The sequence below is a fragment of the Dasypus novemcinctus genome, chromosome 5, assembly GCF_030445035.2.
Source record: "Dasypus novemcinctus isolate mDasNov1 chromosome 5, mDasNov1.1.hap2, whole genome shotgun sequence".
NCBI classification, from domain to species: Eukaryota; Metazoa; Chordata; class Mammalia; order Cingulata; family Dasypodidae; genus Dasypus; species Dasypus novemcinctus.
In genome coordinates, this window is record NC_080677.1 from 153,682,654 (window position 1) to 153,701,493 (window position 18,840).

At 45.1% G+C, this 18,840-nt stretch overlaps 1 long non-coding RNA gene across 1 annotated transcript; it reads right to left on the bottom strand.

Annotated features, from left to right (window-relative positions):
- Positions 1-13,446: 13,446 nt before the first annotated feature.
- LOC139438938 (uncharacterized) lies at positions 13,447-15,519 on the bottom strand. The gene is made up of 2 exons (XR_011648768.1): positions 15,416-15,519; positions 13,447-14,146 (listed from the first exon to the last, which is right to left on the bottom strand). It is a non-coding gene; the product is annotated as an uncharacterized lncRNA (long non-coding RNA).
- Between the last annotated feature and the right edge of the window lie 3,321 nt (positions 15,520-18,840).

Consider the following 18,840-nt stretch of genomic DNA (forward strand, 5'->3'; position numbering starts at 1 on the left):
TACAAGATGCACAGCGCCAGCCTAGGTTTGGAGTACTTTAAATTTTCTGCGACAAAGAAAATAGCTTTATTAATGATTTGACTACCATGTACTCAATATAAAATTTGGGTAATTCACAGCACAAAGAAAAAAATCAACTTAAATCCCACTACCTTCAGTATTTGGTGATCTCATTAACATTTGGGAAACTATCATTTTGAGAAATGTTTAGGCATGAATAAATATATATGCTTTTGCATAAATAGGGTTATATGCATTTTGGGGTTTTTAAATGCTCCCTTTTTTTTTCTTTAGTTTCCTATGCCCCCCCCCACTACCTTTCTCCCCAACTTCCATGAGTATCACCCCTCTACAGATGTGTATCCATTCCTATTTTTCTCCATACTCACGTAATCATGAATAAATACCCATATGGGATTTTGTCATCAACACAAATGGGTTCTTACTATACAGTCACAACTCCATGGTTTTGCTTTTTTTTTTCACTCAGTGATACCTCTCACAAACCCCTTAAAGTCGAGTGTTCCAGGTCTGATGTTTTCTCCCCACCTTTTACCAACATTTTATTGCAACTCAGAAAAGTCCCATGAATTTAGAACATGCAAGTTGATGAAGTATGCTCTCTCAGGTGCTATAGACAATATTTCATTGGATAATGAGATGGGCTGCCCTTTCTGTCCGTCCTTGGAGCAGCTGGAGACAGTATTTGCTACCAGGCAAAACTTTCAAAGAAGGAGCTTTCTTAGCAGCAGATAAACCAGGGGGATCTGAGATCTGGTTCTGTGAAGCCAGGTGAGCTGCTATTAAGAAGTTGCAGGGAGTGGATGTAGCTCAAGTGGCTGAGTGCCTGCTTCCCACTTTTGAGGTCCAGAGTTCAATCCCCAGTACCTCCTAAAAGAAAAACAAATGAAAAAACCAACTTTCATTGGGGAGCAAATGTAGCTCAGTTGTTGAGCACTTTCTCCCATGTCCAAGGTCCTGGGTTCAATCCCTGGAATCTCAAAAAAAAAGCAAAAACAAAAAAGAAGTTGCATTCCTCCTGCTTTTCAATGTGAGTTTTACAGTGCTCAACTGGTGTCTGACCTCGATCATTTTCAGCCTCATTGTCGCTCTGGAGGCTGGAAATCCGAATCAAGGTGTCAGCAGGGCCATGCTCCCTCTGAAACCTGTAGGGAAGAATTCTGTCTTAGCTTGGGGTGCTTTGCCAGCAATCGGTGGTGTTCCTTGGCTTGCAACTGCAGCACTCCCAACCCCGCCCCCGGTGTCACTTGGCCTTCTCTCCTGTGTCTAATGACTGCCCGATAGTCCCAGGTATTGGTGGTGAGGGCATTCACTCCATCTCCAGCATTTTGCCATGGTGAACAGTGCTACAAGAGACATGCCTTGCCCTCATGTCCTTATACTATTTCAGAATAAACTGTTGTGTTGGGAGGTTGTACTGGTTTCCTAGGTCTGCCATAGCGAGTTCAGAAACTGGGTCCCTTCAAACAACAGTGGTTGTTGGTGGTGGTCGTGATGGTGGTGGGGTGGGGGGATCTCAGCTGGGAGTCTGAAGTTCCCTCCTCTAGGTCAGCCCAGCTTCTCACATGCTGTTCTTGGGGTTTTAAAGGGCCCCACTACATGAGCACGTTTCAAGTCTCTGCTGGAAAGTCCCAGGGCCAGCCCGGAGCCAGTGTGGGAGAAGACCACCAAGGACTTGGACCACCAAGGGGAAGTCTTATGGCCACTTTTGCAGGCCATCAGACACAGGCAGTAGGTGCTAAGAGGTTCTAAATGTTTAACAGGAAGCCAGAAGTGAGTCACAGGGAAGGGACCTGTCATTTTCACCCATAGGTGAATTCTAATGAGGTGACTGTCAGCACGCTCCTAATGATCCAAGGGTTGCAGAATATCTTATTCCAGACTCCTGCAACTTGGACTCTGGCAGAGCTGACACATCTGGTCTGTCCTCTCCCCCTCCCTGAACCAGCTCCCAAGGAAGATTTCTCTCTGCACCTGCTCCCGTGAGGCCTCAGGAAATTTCCTTTTCCTTGGGTCTCTTGTATCCAGGATTATATGGCCATATTAGTCAGTGTTCTCTAGGGAAACAGAATCAACATGAGATATCTGTCAATAGTATGCGATTCTATAAGAGTCTTTCACGCAGCGGTGGGGATGCACAAGTTCAGGTTCGGCAGGCAGGCTGCAACCAGGGGCTGCAATGAAAGTCCAGTGAAGGTTCTTGATGAGTTCTGGGAGATGTTGGCCATCCAAAGACAAGCTGGGAAATTCTCTCTCAATGCTGGAATCACTTCCCCTTTTAAGGCACTCAGCTGATTGGGTAAAGCATCCTCACTGCTGATGGCAATCTCCCTGATTGGTGTAATTATAATCAGCTATGATTTACCACTGCAGTAAAGTCAATGTGACTAAGGTCCATAAATGCCCTTGTATCACAGTTAGCCTCGTGCTTGCTTGACCAAACAACTGGACACAATTACCCAGCCGAGTTGACACAATAGCCTAACCATCACGATGGCTGTATCCTGTGGCCTAGCCTGGCTAGAGGAAGCCTCTAGTGGAAACCAGGACTTCTGCCAGTGTTGCTTTTCTGACACCCTTGATCCTGAGTCTTCAGCCTGCCACGTCTAAGGAACTCTTCAACTGCAGTGTAGACCACAGCAGGAGCACGAGCCTGGCACCGGGAGACTTGGCTCTGGTCCTGCGTGTTCTCAGGTGCCTTAGTCTCCCGGGGCAGCTGTAGCTGTGGCTTAAAACAGCAGGTCTTTATTGCCTCACAGTTCCTGAGGCTAGAAGACTGAAGTCACTGTGTGGGCAGGACCACGCTCCCTCAGACCCGGCAGGAGAGAACCCCTCCTGGTCCCCTCCTGGCCTCTGTTGGTCTCCGCGCCATCCTCGCTTGCAGCTGCAGCACCTGCACCTCTGTCTCCAGGCTCATGTGGCCAAATTCTGTCTGTGTGTCTGTCTCTTCTCTTAAGGACACCAGTCATTGGACGAGGGGCCTGGGTTACTCCAGGATGACCTGATCTCAACTGATTCTACCTACATGGCCCTATTTCCAAATAAGATCTCAGTCTGAGGTCCTGGGGATGGGGGCGTCAATATACCTTGAGGGGAGACACGATTCAACCCATAACATCAGGCAAGGCACTCATCGCTCTCTGTTAAATGAAGCAGTTGGTTGAGAACAGGGCTTCTCAATCTTTAATGGCCGTGGAATCACCTGGAAGCCTCCTTAGAGACACGGGCTGCCCCCTCCAGACACACGGAAGCAGCATCTGCTTTTTAATAACATCTCTTGATGTGGGGCAGTTGTTCTCAATTCTGGCTGCACATTAGACTCTCCTGGGGGAGTTTTAAAGGCCTGGTGCCCAGTGCCCCCTCCCAGAGATCCTGATGAAACTGGTCTGGGGTACAGCCTGGGTATGGGGCACCCCTAGGCCAGAAGGGGTGACGAGAGCCAGGGCTGTCAGCCCCAGGAGAGGGGAGCTGTGGGGCGGGCCATAGCCCCCCGTAGAGGGACGCTGCCTCCCAACTGCAGCCAGCGGGGAAGTGGCCGAGGAGTTTCATACCCCGCCCGCCCTCTCCTGCCACACTCTCATTTCCTGCCACTGCTTCCCATTCGCTGAACCCAAGCGAATTCCAGAGGACAAAGGAGCCCGGCCGATGCAGGCCATAAATGCCAGCCTTCTGGGGCACATGGTTGGAGGGAGAAAGGGGGAGAGTGGCTTTGAAACAGGCAAATGGATACTCTCCAAAGGGTGCTTGTTCTAAAATACAGAAGGGAAGAGTAAAGGGAGAAAATAACAGATCATGGGTCCCAGAGAGAGGAAGGGGCTGACGAGCGGTAAGGAGGCCTCAGTTACAGACTCCAATTCCCCACCACAGATTATAAATGCCCAGGTTTTACTTGCATGGCCATCATGGCAGGGGAAAATGGCGAGAGCAGGGCGCAGAGGGCAGGAACAGGGCAGGGACAGGCAGAGGGACGGTTTATTTTCCCACTTGCCTTTCAAACAATTAATTATTCTGCCCTTTTGCTAATGACATGGGAGGAGTCTCAGCTATTTGCTGCTTTGATTGATTATCCCACCCATCACTCCCCTGGAAGGGCCCAATGATAAGGCCCCTGGATAATATCCAGAGCTTCTCCTGGCTGCCAGAGGAAATCTCGTTCCAAATGGGAGAATCCCACAGGGTCTTCCACCAGCCATCTTGGGGGTACTGGAGGACACGTGTTAATGGTGGCCAGGTTCCAGATCCATTTATTGGTTCCCTGTCTAGCCTGCTCCAACATTTTGTATTTATTACCTCCAACCTGGAATGTACCTTTAGAACATTCCAGCAATCCTTTCATGTATACTGATGAGATTCCTCACCTACATTGCTCATGGACATTCAAAAACTTCTCCACCCTCTTTACTACATACTCCATCCCTGCCTTCCTCTCCCTCAACAGGTGAGGTTGTCTCTTACTTCACAGAGGGGGCTGAGAGTGTCAGAGAGAACTCTTTCAACTTTCTGCAGGTACTCCTCCTCTTGAGTCCATATTCTTCTCCTTCCTTCTCATCTCAGAAGTGTCCCTCCTCTTGTATATTCATATGTGTGAGATCCCATTTCTTTCCATCTCCTCAAGGAAGTCACTGGCCTTCTATCATTTCAAATTCTCCCTCTGTATTGGCTTCTTTCATTCAGCATAAAGGAAATGCTCAAGTCTCTCTCTTCTTACAAAAAAACTTTCTTTACGCTCACACACTGCTAATGGTAGTGTAAATTGGTTCCAATTAAAATAACGACCAGAATAATAATGTTTCACAAGCATTTTGCAATGCATTTTAAAAGCCCAAGACTTTTCTTTTTCATTTTTAAAAAATATTACATTCAAAAAACATGAGGTAACCATTCACTTCCACCGCCCCCACCCCACCACTCCCCCCACAGCAATACTCTCCCGCATCATCATGACACATCCATTGCATTTGGTGAGTACATCTCTGGGCATCGCTGCATCTCATGGTCAATGGTCCACATCATAGCTCATACTCTTCCATGTTCCATCCAGCGGGCCATGGGAGGATCTACAATGTCCGGTAATTGTCCCTACAGCACCACCCAGGACAACTCCAAGTCCCGAAAATGCCTCCACATCTCATCTCTTCCTCCCATTCCCTGCACCAAGCAGCCACCATAGCCATTTTTTCCACACCAATGCCACATTTTCTCGATTACTAACCACGATAGTTCATGAGAATACCAGTAAGTCCACTCTAATCCTTACTGTATTCCTCCTCCCTGTGGACCTTGGATTGGTTGTGTCCATTCCACATCTATGTCAAGAGTGGGCTTAGATTCCACATGGATACTGGATGCAGTCTTCCTGTTTTCACTTGTAGGCACTCTTGGCTCCATGGGTGGTGGTTGACATTCTTCACCTCCATGTGAGCTGAGTGGGGTAAGTCCAATAAAGCAGAGTGTAGTAGGAGCTGAAGTCTGTTGAGGCTCAGGGCCTGGCTATCATATTGTCAGTCCAGGGATTCAGATCCCCTAGATATATCTTAAACCCCAGCATCAACTACAATTCCAGTAAAGTAACAGGGAAGGCTAAAAGCCCAAGACTTTTGCATGAATTTTGATTCAAGAAATTCCACTCCTTGGAATTTATCATGTTTGTGCTCAAAGACATAGCTACAAGGAGAACCATCCTAGTGTTGTTTACAATATTGAAATACTGTAAAACTGTAATGGCTGGGGAGGTTATTAAAATAAAATATAGATATGCAATGGAAGACTAGGTGCTTTTATTAAAGATGATGTACTAGAAAAATATTTTGGAGCTAGAAAATTAAGATATATAGAAACAAAAAATAGGCAACAAAATGATCTGGACAGCATGACATCATTTTGAAAATATATTTCGCTTTAAAATAGACTATAAGTATACTGCATATGCCAAAATACTAACAGTGATTATCTCGGGAAGGGGGAATTATATAAAATACTTTATGTGTATTCTAAATTTTCTTTAATAAGAATCTATGGCTTTAAGAAGAAATATTTTTAAAATTCTTCCTTTGGTCCTGCATATCACACAATCACTTTTCCTCTTCCACGGCTAAGCTTCTTCAAAAACTAGCCCTCCCTCGTATTACCACTTTTTTCTTTCCCCTTCCCAATCCATTGTGAGCTTTCACCTGACTCCACCATCCCTCTGACCCTCAAGTTGTCAAATGGACGGTTCCCTTTGCCATCCACGTCTTTGTTGACTTCTCTGCAGCATTTACTGCCATCTAGTTTCTCCTTGAAATTCTATCCTCCTTGGAGTCTGTTATACTCATGATTTGTGTCTTTTTTATCTGGCTGTAGCTTCTCGGTGTCTCTTTAAGGTACCTGCCTCTTAGGCGTTAGTGTTTCCCATGGTTTCATCCTTGGTTGTCTATTTGCATTTAACACATGCTCCTGGGTAACGATCTAGGCACACACAGCTTGCAGAGCCAACCATGAGCTTCCAGATGATGGCATCAGCCCAGACTTCTCTCCTGAGTTCCAGAATGCAACTGCCCACAAGACATCTTCATCTGGAGGTCTTGCACATTTCTCAAAATCAACATGGCCCCAAAGGAATTCACTATCTTTCCCTAAAAGCTTCTTCCTACTCCCATACTGACTATTTTGGCTAATGATTTGCCATCCAATCACTCAAGTCAAATATCTGTAGAAGGCTCTTGTATTAGTTGGTGAAAGGCGTGCTGATGCAAAATACCAGAAAATGGTTGGTTTTATAAAGGGTATTTATTTGGGGTAGGAGCATACAGATACCCGGCCATAAAGCATAAGTTACTTCCCTCACCAAAGTCTATTTCCACTTCTTGGAGCAAGATGGCTGCTGGTGTCTGTGAGGGTTCAGGCTTCCTGGGTTCCTCTCTTCCAGGGTCTTGCTTCTCTCTGGGCTCAGGTCCTCTGTTTTCGCCACAAGGTCACCTGTAGACTATGAGGCCTTCTAGGCTTTGCCTCTCTCCACAAGGTCAGCTGTAGATTATCAGGCAAATGGCTCTGTTTCTCTCCCTGGGGTTTCTGCTGTGTCTATGGAGCCATCTCTATTCCTCTGTGTTCTTCTCCTGGCTCCAGCTTAAGGCTTCAGCATCAAACTCCAACATCAAAATTCCAGCATCAAAAATCCTTGCATCAAACGCTCCAACTCTGTCTTTACCATGCCTTTTATCTGTGAGTCCCCACCCAACAAGAGGTGGGGACTCGATGCCCTAATGACGTGGCCCAATGAAAGTCATAATCATAACTCAATCATGCCCAGTAATAGACCAGATTGCAAACATAATCCAATATCTATTTTTGGAATTCATAACCGTATCAAACTGCTACAGCTTGAGACTCCCCTTTCTCCATCATTTCTCTGACACTATACACATCAATCTATTCTTAAAAATCAGGTGTTCCAAACCATCACCCCTCTTTCAAGATGCCTGTTTCACCTGCTTTCTTTCTCAGTAAATGATTGTGGTGGTTTGGGCCTGTACCTATCCTAGAAAAACATGTTCTTAAACTTAATCCATTCCTGTGAATGTGGATCCATTGTAAGTAGGACCTTTGAGGCTAATTCAGTTAAGGTGTGACCCACATCATTCAGGATGAATCTTAATCCTATCACTGAAGTCCTTTATAAGCAGAATGAATTCAGGCACAAGAAAGAGAAAGCCGTAGGAAGCAAGAAGCTGAAACGGAACCCAAAAGAGAAGGGAGAGATTGGGAAATGCCATGTACCTTGCCATGTGACAGAGGAGCCAAGGATTGCCAGCAGCCAGTCTTTGGGAAGAAAGCATTGCCATGGTGATGTCTTGATTTGGACATTTTCCAGGCCTCAAAACCATGAGCAAATAAATTTCCATCATTTTAACCAAACCATTTTGTGGCATTTGCTTGAGCAGCCTAGGAAACAAAAACAACATGGTAAAATAAGATTACCATGGGAAGCAGATGTGGCTCAACTGATAGAGTGTCTGCTTACCATATAGGAGGCTCAGCGTTCAATACCCAGGGCCTCCTGACCCATGTGGTGAGCTGACCCATGCTCAGTGCTGATGCGCACAAGGAGTGCCATGCCACGCAGGGGTGTCCCCCACATAGGGGAACCCCATGCTCAAGGAGTGCGCCCCGCAAGGAGAGCCGCCCAGTGTGAAAAGCACAGCCGCCACACACACAGAGCACTGATGCAGCAAGATTACGCAACAAAAAGAGACACAGATTCCCGTGCCACCTGATGAGAATGCAAGCGGACACAGAAGACCACACAGCGAATGGACATGAGAGCAGACAATGGGGGGCGGGGGGGGGAGAAGGGAAGAGAAATAAATCTTAAAAAAAAAGAAAAGATTACTAGGTGAAAATTTCCTCACCTTTAGTAGCCAGTGATACAAAGATGGAAAAGCATGATTTCTGGGAGCTTTCAGTCTAGTGATCTATGGGGGATTTGTTTAGATTCTGGGGAAGAAAAATTTTTTCCCAACAATGTACTTATCTATATTTAGATAAGACTTAGTGTGTAACCTGTTTGTCAGATTCAAGGATAAGTTTGAATTGCATGATCTAAAACGTCTAAAAGTCAAAGCAATAAAATTTAGCTCAGGGATCTGGAAAAGTTTGTATGAAAACCTTAACCCCTAAGAGTGTACAGCTCATTGCCTGAACTCTAGCTCATTAATTTGTATAAAAGCTTACACATGCATTCTTTCTTTGGGTCCACTCATCTAAAAATACATCAGCAAATCTGAGGGCAGTCCATTTTCTATGAAGGCACACAGACGGCAACTAATACCACAATAACCTCACTGCCATCGTGGAGTAGGAACGGAGTTTAGTGAGCATGCAGAAGCAGCCGATCTTAAGGGAAGGCTCCACGGGGAACACAGCCTTTGATTTGGGACTTGAAGGACAGCGGCGAACCATTTATTGGTTTATCGATTTATAGCCTACCAGCTTCCAAAACAAGTTAACATAGTTTCAAAAATGAAAGCAGATGGGAAACGGACTTTGGCCCAGTGGTTAGGGCGTCCGTCTACCATATGGGAGGTCCGCGGTTCAAACCCCGGGCCTCCTTGACCCATGTGGAGCTGGCCATGCGCAGTGCTGATGCGCGCAAGGAGTGCCGCGCCACGCAAGGGTGTCCCCCGCGTGGGGGAGCCCCACGCGCAAGGAGTGCGCCCGTGAGGAAAGCCGCCCAGCGTGAAAAAGAGAGAGCAGCCTGCCCAGGAATGGCGCCGCCCACACTTCCTGTGCCGCTGATGACAACAGAAGCGGACAAAGAAACAAGATGCAGCAAATAGACACCAAGAACAGACAACCAGGGGAGGGGGGGAAATTAAATAAATAAATAAATCTTTAAAAAAAAAAAAAAAAAAAATGAAAGCAGAAATTCTACTTCCAGAAAGATGAAGTAGATATACTTTTCCCTACTACTTTAACCACATACAGCCAAAACTCTGGATATTACATATAAAACAAACAAAGGCTCTGAAAGTGCCTTAGTATGGTGGGCAGAAGGCAGCCTGACCAGGTCTGCCTGAGCAGCAACAAGCAGTGAGTTCTCTGGGTTTTCTTTTTACCTTGTATATCCCAGACTGTGTGCTAGGGAAGCTGGCAACATGGGAGAAAAAAAAAAAACCTTAAGAAAATCCTGCTCTTTCTAGCCAAAGAATCATGGTGGGAGGGGAGGGGGGCAGGGGAGGGGGGGGGAGGGGGGACAGCAGCAAGGCAGGAAACTTTCAGACAGTCCATACAAATAAAGCCGTAGCTCCAGCCTCACCCCAGCCGTCCAAGATGGTGTGGGGAGCCTGGACTTTCATACCATGAGGCACCTATTCCGTTGGTGTAAGAGAAGGCTGACTGCGGAGTCACTGACACCCATCCCCAAGTGCCAGGGGAGGCCTACTAGGAAGCCAGGACTTACACCACTGCCCAGAGGTAACAAAACCACCCTCCTCTGGAGTATCAGTAGGGACCACGGGAGGAGCAGTAACGAGGAAGGGTGGTATCAGTGGAGGTCTGAGGGAGCCTGAACTCCCACCACCACTCAGCTGTAACTGGGAGCCCCTCCCTCCCAGGTGTCAGTGGAGGCTGAACAAGGAACCTGGATGTCTGCCCATCCCTGGCAGCAATGAGGCAGCAACCCCCTTCACCTCTGGGGTGGTATTAGAGGCAGCCTGCCATAACACAATACACAAAATGTCCAGGTTTTAATAGAAAATCACTTATTATATCGAGGACCAGGAAAGTCTCAATTTTAATAAGAAAAGACAATCAGCAAAGACTAATGCTAACATGATAAAGATGTTAAAATTATCTGACCAGGATTTAAAAATAATCATCATAAAAATGTTTCAATAAGCAATTATGAACACACTTGAGACAAATGGAAAAAAAAATAAAATCTCAGCTAAATAACTAGAAGATACAAAGAAAAATCAAACAGAAATTTTAGAACTGAAAAATACAATCAACAAAAGAAAAAGTGTATGGGCTTAACAGAGCAAAAATCTTGAAAGCAGCAAGAGAGAAATTGTAACTTACCAATAAGAAAAGACAGTGGATTTCTCATCAGAAATCAGGCAGAAGGAACTGGCACAGCATTTTTTAAGGGCTGAAGGAAAAGAACTCTCAGTTAAGAATTCTATATTCAGTGAAAATGTCCTTCAGGAATGAAGGGAAAATCAAGACATCCTCAAATGAAGGGAAACTAAGAGAATTTGTTTTTAACAGACCTAACCTAAAGGACCTCCCCTAAATGAATGGCTAAAGAAATTTCTTTTAACTGAAAGGAAGAGATAAAAGAATCTTGGAACATCAGGAAAAAAGAAAGAAAAGAAAGTAAGAATATGGTTAGGAAGGAAAAATAGACTAAACTGCTCTGGAGTTTCTAAACATGTTTGATAGTTGAAAAAAAATTGTAACAGACTAACAATATTATATTGTTAGAGCAGTCTGACACCATTCTCAATGTATGTAAAGGAAGTATTTAAGACAATTATCCTATAAGTTGGGGAGGATAAAGGGATGTAAAGGGACATAAAGTTTGTACGCTTCACTCAAACTGGTAAAATGTCAACACCAGTCCATTGGGATAAGTATGTACTATATAGTCGTAGCTCAAGGTAGATCTCTGTAATGATGGAATAGTCCCATGTCTTGACTGTAGTGATGGTTACATGAATCTATGCAGGTAGTAAAATGATATAGAACTATCCACACACATTGTATCAATGTGAATTTACAGCTTTTAATATTGTACTATAGTTATGGAAGATGGAACTATTGGGAGAAGCCAGGTGAGAGGTACTTCACCTGTACTATCTTTGCAACTTCTTGTAGTCTAAAACTATTTCACTATAAAAAAGTGTTTTTTTAAGTAAATATAGTACCCCATGATAAAATATGAATGGGAAGGAGTAGGTGTTCTTACAAAAAAAAAAGGAAATATATTAATCGGGATGTTATTGGTTGCAAGTGACAGAAACCTGAATCCAACCATCTTATTTATTTATTTATTTTTGTTGTTGTGTCATCTTGTTGTATCAACTCTCCATGTGTGTGGTGCCGTTCTTGGGCAGGCTGCACTTTCTTTCGCACTGGGCAGCTTTCCTTACGGAGCGCACTCCTTGTGCATGGGACTCCCCTATGTGGGGGACACCCCTGTGTGGCATGGCACTCCTTGCGCGCATCAGCACTGCGCATGGGCCAGCTCCACATAGGTCAAGGAGGCCCAGGGTTTGAACTGCAGATCTCCCATGTGGTAGGCAGACACCCTATCCACTGGGCCAAGTATGCTTCCCCCAACCACTTTAAGTGAATTGGGAAATTTTCAGCTGATGTAACTTCTTCTTAGTTTTGCTTCTCTCTTTGGATTGGTCTCATATTCCCTTTCAGCAGCCACACCTCCTCCAAGGACCCTGACTCAAGATTGAAGGGACAAGGGAGTCTCTCTCTCAATATTCAAATATGATACCCCAGGAAAGGACACCAATTCATTGGCTTGGAGTTTTGGTCACTGTGGCCAAGAGGAGGGATGTTGTGACTGACAGTATTCCCCCTTGATTCCCTCCCACCCCCGCCCCCAACCAAATTAAGTTGGGAAGGAAATGCTGTTCACATAAACAGAAGGAAGAGATGCCGGGCAGAAAATCCATTAGATGTCCATTACAGATAATCCAGCTGTCCTATGGGATAATTTAAGTGAGGGAATGATTGCCTGAAAAAGATGGAAGGCTAATTACCAGAAACAAGAAAGGAGCAGCAGGGCTGGTAAATCACAGGTGCCTTGCCTTAGCTACACCTTGTCCAGCAGGTGAACGGACAAAGCTCTCAGGGATGGCTTTGAGACAAGAGTCAAAAGATCTTCTTGGAACTTTGAAAACTTTCGTGAAGATTCAAATTCCCTTTTTGAATTCAGAAACACTACAGATGTAGGCAGATGGAAAACATGAATAATTTAATTTCTAGCTAGAAGAAAAACAAGGTGAAATCCATGGGGAATTGTTTTCTCTTCATGGACAGATCTTCAGACAATGCAAAGACGAATGAGGGTCCCAATTCAAAATCCAATGCATAAACATGCCAAAGAAAAATCAATAAGCGAAAAACAACCAAAGGTATAAACTGAGTGGGGGGTGGGGGGTGTAATGCTAGCCTTCTGATACTGAAGGAAACATTTTGAAACCCACCTAGTGTCAACCCAAGTGTAATTCTCACTCCTCACAACACCTTCTGTCACTTGTGTCAGAGAAAGAAAAAGCACCCAGTCCACAGCTCCCACAATCCCCTGCAAGGAGGCCTGCAGCTCTTGCCAGCAGCTCTCCAGTTAGATGACTCCATAGGAGAAGAGTTAGTCCAGCCTCCCTCGAAGCTCTCAGGTGGGCAAAGCTTCACTTTTCACAGGTAGCTGCAAAGCACCACATCTAAAAGAAGTAATAACCTGCACAATCAGTGTCTTCTCTCCATTTTCCCCCCTTTGATACTGTGTGTTTAGCATAAATAAAAGTCACCTGCATTTGTTGTGTACCTGTAGGCCACCATGCTAGAACTTTCCATCTCACTGGACCCCCACAACCACTCTAAGAGGTGGTAATGTGATTATTGCCATGTACAGATGAGGACAGGAGCTTAGGGCCCTGTGCAAACATGGGTTTGATGTCACAGGCTGCATTCTTAACTTCTCCCTCCAGGCTTCAACTGAAGAGGAATTCTAGCTCTTTTCCTCAAATGCAAGTGAATTTGCTTTCTTGCCTGTACACAACTGGCAATTTCTTGGTGCATGTGTGTGTTGGGAGGGAGGGGGCAGTAAATTAAAAGGGACCTTTTGAATATGTTGTGATATTTTCATACCAAACGTAAGTTAAAATTCCACTGACTTGCTGTTGGTTGTCAAAACAGAGATTAACAGTCTGAGTCATTGAGTAGTTTATTTCAAATTTGGCTTCTGTGTTGATTGCTAAGTAATTTCAAAAGTGGGCCAGAGGCGTGGGAATGGCTTTGGGTGACATCAAGGTTGGGCAACGTGATTCCATCCCAGAATGTGAGCTTGATTTGGGCATGATGCTTGCTTGCCTTTTGGGTCCTCCACAGTTGAGCTAAGTGAGTGGCTCTCCCATTTTGCAGTTGTTGTTTTTTTAAAGAAATCAATTTTATTGATACGTATTGATAAAGCTTACAGTTTACCCAAAGGGTACAATCAATGGTATATCACATACTTGTCGTTGGGCGGTTTTGATCTCCTCTGCAAGCAGCTGCTTGGTGCACTCTCATCTTTCAGCCTGAGCTGCCAACTTTCCAGTACTGGCTCCAGAATTAAGACAAAGAATCATCCTCCAAAGTGATGCCGGATTCTTTATTCTTTCTCTCCCTTATGACCTCAGGGTTTTCAATGGAAACCTGATTCACTTGTTGCCAAAAAAAACACAGAGCCGCCTCAGAGTAGGGAGCCTGGGATCCTGTTTCCACAGAGAGCGCCCAGCTGGCTGCGGGAGCTGCGAGAGGGGGAGGGCAGAGAAGCAGCGCCCCCGGAGCTTGGATGGTGCATCTCCCCCGCTGGAAAATTCTTGACGCTCCTGCGACATTCACCCTTTCCTGGATAAGACTTCTGCAACTTAAGGATATTAAATATGACAATACTGAGATTCAGAAGGTTTTAAATGACCCGAAATACCGTCCCCACTCATTGCTCTCAGAGAGGGGCACCGCTGCTCGACAGCAGCTGGTCAAGCCACAAAATAGGAAAGACTCTAGGACTTCCTACTTCTTAGGTTTCTGGTCTAGGGAGGCAGGTTAGTGGTCCGGGTTCTGGGCCAGATCATCCGGGTCGAGTGTGTTAGTGCCATTTCCTAGCCAGTGGTTTGACCTTACATTTCCTCCATTTCCGTATCAGGAATGGGGCTGAGAATGATACTAACAGGCCTTGTCCTAGGGCTCTAGGGCTTAAGTGTGGAAAGCACTTAGAACCATCCTTGGCATCTAATAGGCTCTTTATAATGTGTCCTGCTACCATTAGAGTCAGTGACCAGTCCACGGTCTGCAGGAATGTATTATTAGGGTACAGCTGTCCCTTCTGTGCTATTCTGCATGCAATCTTCTTTAGCCCTACAGGCAAGTGTTTAGGACGAGTGCCTATAGATGGCCTTAGATAGACAGGAAGGGCTTGGTCAGCACTAGGGCTGAGTCCAGGTGGGGAAAGGTAAAATGTTAGCTGAGCATCTACTAGGTATGAGGGACTTTACACGTATAGATTTGTTCACTCCTCATAATCACCCTGGGGATAAATGGATTATAGGTGAGAACAAATGTGCTCAGAAATGTTAATTTACCCCAAATCACAAAGCAGGGAGTGGTAAAGCCTGGTCTCGAGAGTGCGTTGACTCCAAAGCCCGGATCTCCCCGGTCCCTGCGACCCAGAAGGCCCCAGACCAAGGCTGTTTTACTCCCACTGCTGGGAGATACCCAACCTTACCTTAACCGTGACAATGTAGGTTTATAAGATGCAGACAGCCCCGACTGACAAAAATTCCCACTGAAGCATATGCATCTGACACGTGATCCTTTCCTGATATCAGATTTGCTTGTGGCAGGAACAAAAGCGCACTGGTCCCAGAAAGTGAGGCCAGATCAAATTTAGGTCACAGCTTACTACTTTCCTGGGGAGTTTTACTTGCTCTGGGAAACTCTACATTTTAATATCTGCTCCTTGAAGGGTTGCCAGATTTAGCAACTCAAATTACAGGATGCCTCGTTAAATGTTAATTTCAGATAAACAGCTAATATTTTTGGCATAAGTGTATCCTATACAATATTTGGGACATATTTATCCCCCCAAAATTTTCATGTCTGAAATTCAAATTTAACTGGGCAGCCTGTGTCTTACCTGGCAAGCCTGGTGTCCTGGCCCACAAAGCTTCCCACTGCGATCCTCATGGACAAAGACCTCTTCGCTGACAACCCTGGCATCCGAGACATGTTCCCAGTGGCTTCCCAACTCAGCAGCTTAAGATGAACTTTGAGCTGTACTCGGGCATGTCTGGACTTGGCTTAGCAACAGGATTTTTCTGAGGGAAATTGGTTGAGAGCCTGTTTACCAGATCTGAGTGTAGTAATGGTGGGACAGTGAGGAAGAGGGGGCAGGATGGATCTTCGTGCTGGGCTATTGAACCCATGTATTAATTTTCTATTGTTGCCGTAACGATTTATTACCAATTCAGTGGCTTGAAACCACACCAATGTATTATCTCAGAGTTTCTGTAGGTCAGAAGTCCGAGTAGCCTTATCACGAGGCAGAAAAGAAGATCACTCTCTAGACTCTTATCTGGAGGTTCATGGGGAGAATTTGCTTCCAGGCTCATTCAGGACATTGGCAGAACCTAGTTCCTTCTCATATGGCTGTAGGACTGATGTCCCCATGTCTTTGCTGGCTGCTGGCCAGGGATCATTCTCAGCTTCTGGAGACCTTCTGCATTCTTGAGCTCAGAACCCTCTCTACCTTCCAAAACAGCAACAGTGCATCGTGTCCTTCTCATGCTTCCCCTTCTGCTGCCTCTCTGCCTCACTCTTCTGCCTTTCTCTCCTCCTTCCAAGGGCTCCCACGATTCTATTAGGCCCACTCACAAAAACCAGTACGATCTCTCCATTTTAAGGTCAGCTGATTACTAGCCTTAATTACACCCATCAAGTTCTTTTCGCCATGTAATGAAACATATTCATGGTCATAACACAAGGAAGTGAAGAGCATGAGGTCAAAGTTCGGTCTACCACAACAGTCTCTGGAAGATGGCAACTCATCCTGGCTGGCGTTAATAATCTCCAAAGCAGAAGAGAAATTTCCCATAATACCATGGGCCACAGCTGTTCACTTGTCCATTCTGGTCCAGTGGGAAAGGAGCAGAGCTTCATTCTGATCCCAGCTCTGCCATCACCAAAGCAGGTGGATTTAGCCACATCATTTAAAGTCTCTGGGTCTCTAGCTACTTCCTTTGTCAGATGTAACATACCGGACAGCCTTGTGCTCCATGGATTACATGGCTCATTCATTCATTGATTCATCAACATTGATTCAGCACCCATTATGGGCTGGGCCCTTGCTAGGTGCCAACGATACGAAGATGAATAAGACGTGTTCCATCACAGGAAGGAAGACTGCATTCCAGTTGAGCTTGTTACTGATTAATTATGCTAGTGTCATTCATTCACTTATCAAGTAGTTATTGAAAGCCTAACTTGTTGCTTGAAAGAATCAAATGGTTCTTTGAGATAAATTTTATTATCTTTATTTTACAGATTGGGAAACCAAGACTCAGAAGAAGAAAGTATTTTGCTCAAGGCCACACAACTAGTAATTGCTTGATCCAGGATTCAAATTCTGGATTTTTTATTTAAGTTTGGTGCTCTGTCTCCTGCATCCCAGCTTTGAAAAAGTGAAGTGTTCTGTACCCTTTATGTATTATTACCATCATCATTTAAACTCTGGCTACTTTTAATAAGGAAATTAAAAATAAAATAAAAATTCCAAGTCATCTGTAAGCCACCATGCAAAGACTGGACTTCTCTCTGAGTTGGAAAATCCTGTTGTTCTTATTACAGACATTTAGTTTAGTTTAGTTTATTCTACTAATGACACCCTTGCTCAAGACTGGGGTGCCAAGGACCTTCTCCCGGAGAGTTTTCAGAAAGTCATCTTTACATAAGGGCCCATTAAACACAACGACTCTCAAAAAGGCTGGGTCTTTAATGAAGCCATTTAAGAAGCAGCATCTTATCTGGACATAAAGAAATCCATTTATTCCATCTCACGGGCTTGGAGGAAAATGCTAAATGTGGGTGTTTGCAGACTACTGGGTAACAATACTGGGTGCAGCACAACTCAGAGCTGGAAGGAGAGCAAAAAGCAAGCATGATGTAATTGTCTCCTCCCTAAAATATTTCCTTTCCATTTCCAAGAGCATGAAGTTATTGCAAATATTTCAAATAAGTGCTCTTGTCGGATCTGCTCGCTGGTGCTCTCGAGCTGCCTCCAGACAGAAATGAATACAGTTGGGGCTGAGCCCTGGGCTTGCTGGTCCCAGGGTGGCTTCTTATTCTTGTTCATTTATTCCACCCCGACTTCCCCATCCTTCTTTCTTTCCAGGTTTCCCAAGAAAAACACAAGTTCATTTAGACTGCAGAAGTTCTGCCCCTGGTTTTTCATCTGCCCCCTGAAAAACTCTGCAGCCACAGAGCAAATGCAATTTTCTTGTCTCAGCTCATCCTCAGGTGAGGTAATGTCCCAGGGGTCTTAAATCAGCTGGCCCAAGTGCCTGCTCGAAACCCTTTTTCTTCTTGGATCTCTTCTTCCTAGATGATAAGGCTTCCTGGATTTTACTCTGCGGGTTTCAGTGGTAGCCACGTCATAACCTTACTCACCTGGAGCCTTCCCAGTCGACAAATAGACTAGTATATGAATTTATTACCTGAAACTTTATAAAGTACTTGAAGTTTATTAAAGAAGGATCTTAGAGAGCCTACAAGGTATCACGTTGCTCTTATTAATTTTTGCACAGTTATAGTAATAATTGGAATCCCCATTCATTTCTCTTTTTTCTCTTAATAAACGTCTATTGAGCACCTATTGCATTGCAGAGCCTTCTGCTGGACACCCTTAGAGGTGTAGGGACAAAGCCTCTGCCCTTCTAGAAATTACCATTTATTATTTAAAACAAGCAAATGAGAGGAGGAATTGAAAGCTTTTCCTGGTGGTATGCCAGGTTGGTTCTGAGCAACATGTCACAAATACTGCTTTGGGAGTAAAAGACCAAGTTGATGCTGACCACAGCTGCCTTCACTTCCCTGCCTCTGCGGCCACCTGAGAGGCAAGGTGCCCCGTGCTGGGTAGTTTGGCATCTGCCAAAGGCCAGCAGAGCTAATTCCAGGTTGGTTAGTGGGTACTTAAAGTGCAGTCCTTTTTAATTGGTGAGAGTTAAGGGACACACTGAAATGGTCAGGTCTCCCTCCTTAAAAAGGCCAGCCTTTTGGGGGAGAAGCATTTTGCCAGGGATTGAGGAGCCTCGCCTTAGCTGGGGAGGAGAATGTGGTGACTGGCCCGCCCGGGGAGCAGGAAACAGCTGATTCTTCTGTTGCTCTTCTAGGAGGGCGGCTTGCCCTGGCCAGACATTTGCAAAAGAATTTTGGCACGAGTCTAACTGCAGTTCTTCCCATCTCTTTCTTGGGTCCTTCCTGGGACTTTGGGGAGAGAGTTAAGCAATAGGACAAGTTAATGAGACAAGTAAGAAGAAACGTGGTTGCTCTCCCAGACCTCCTCTC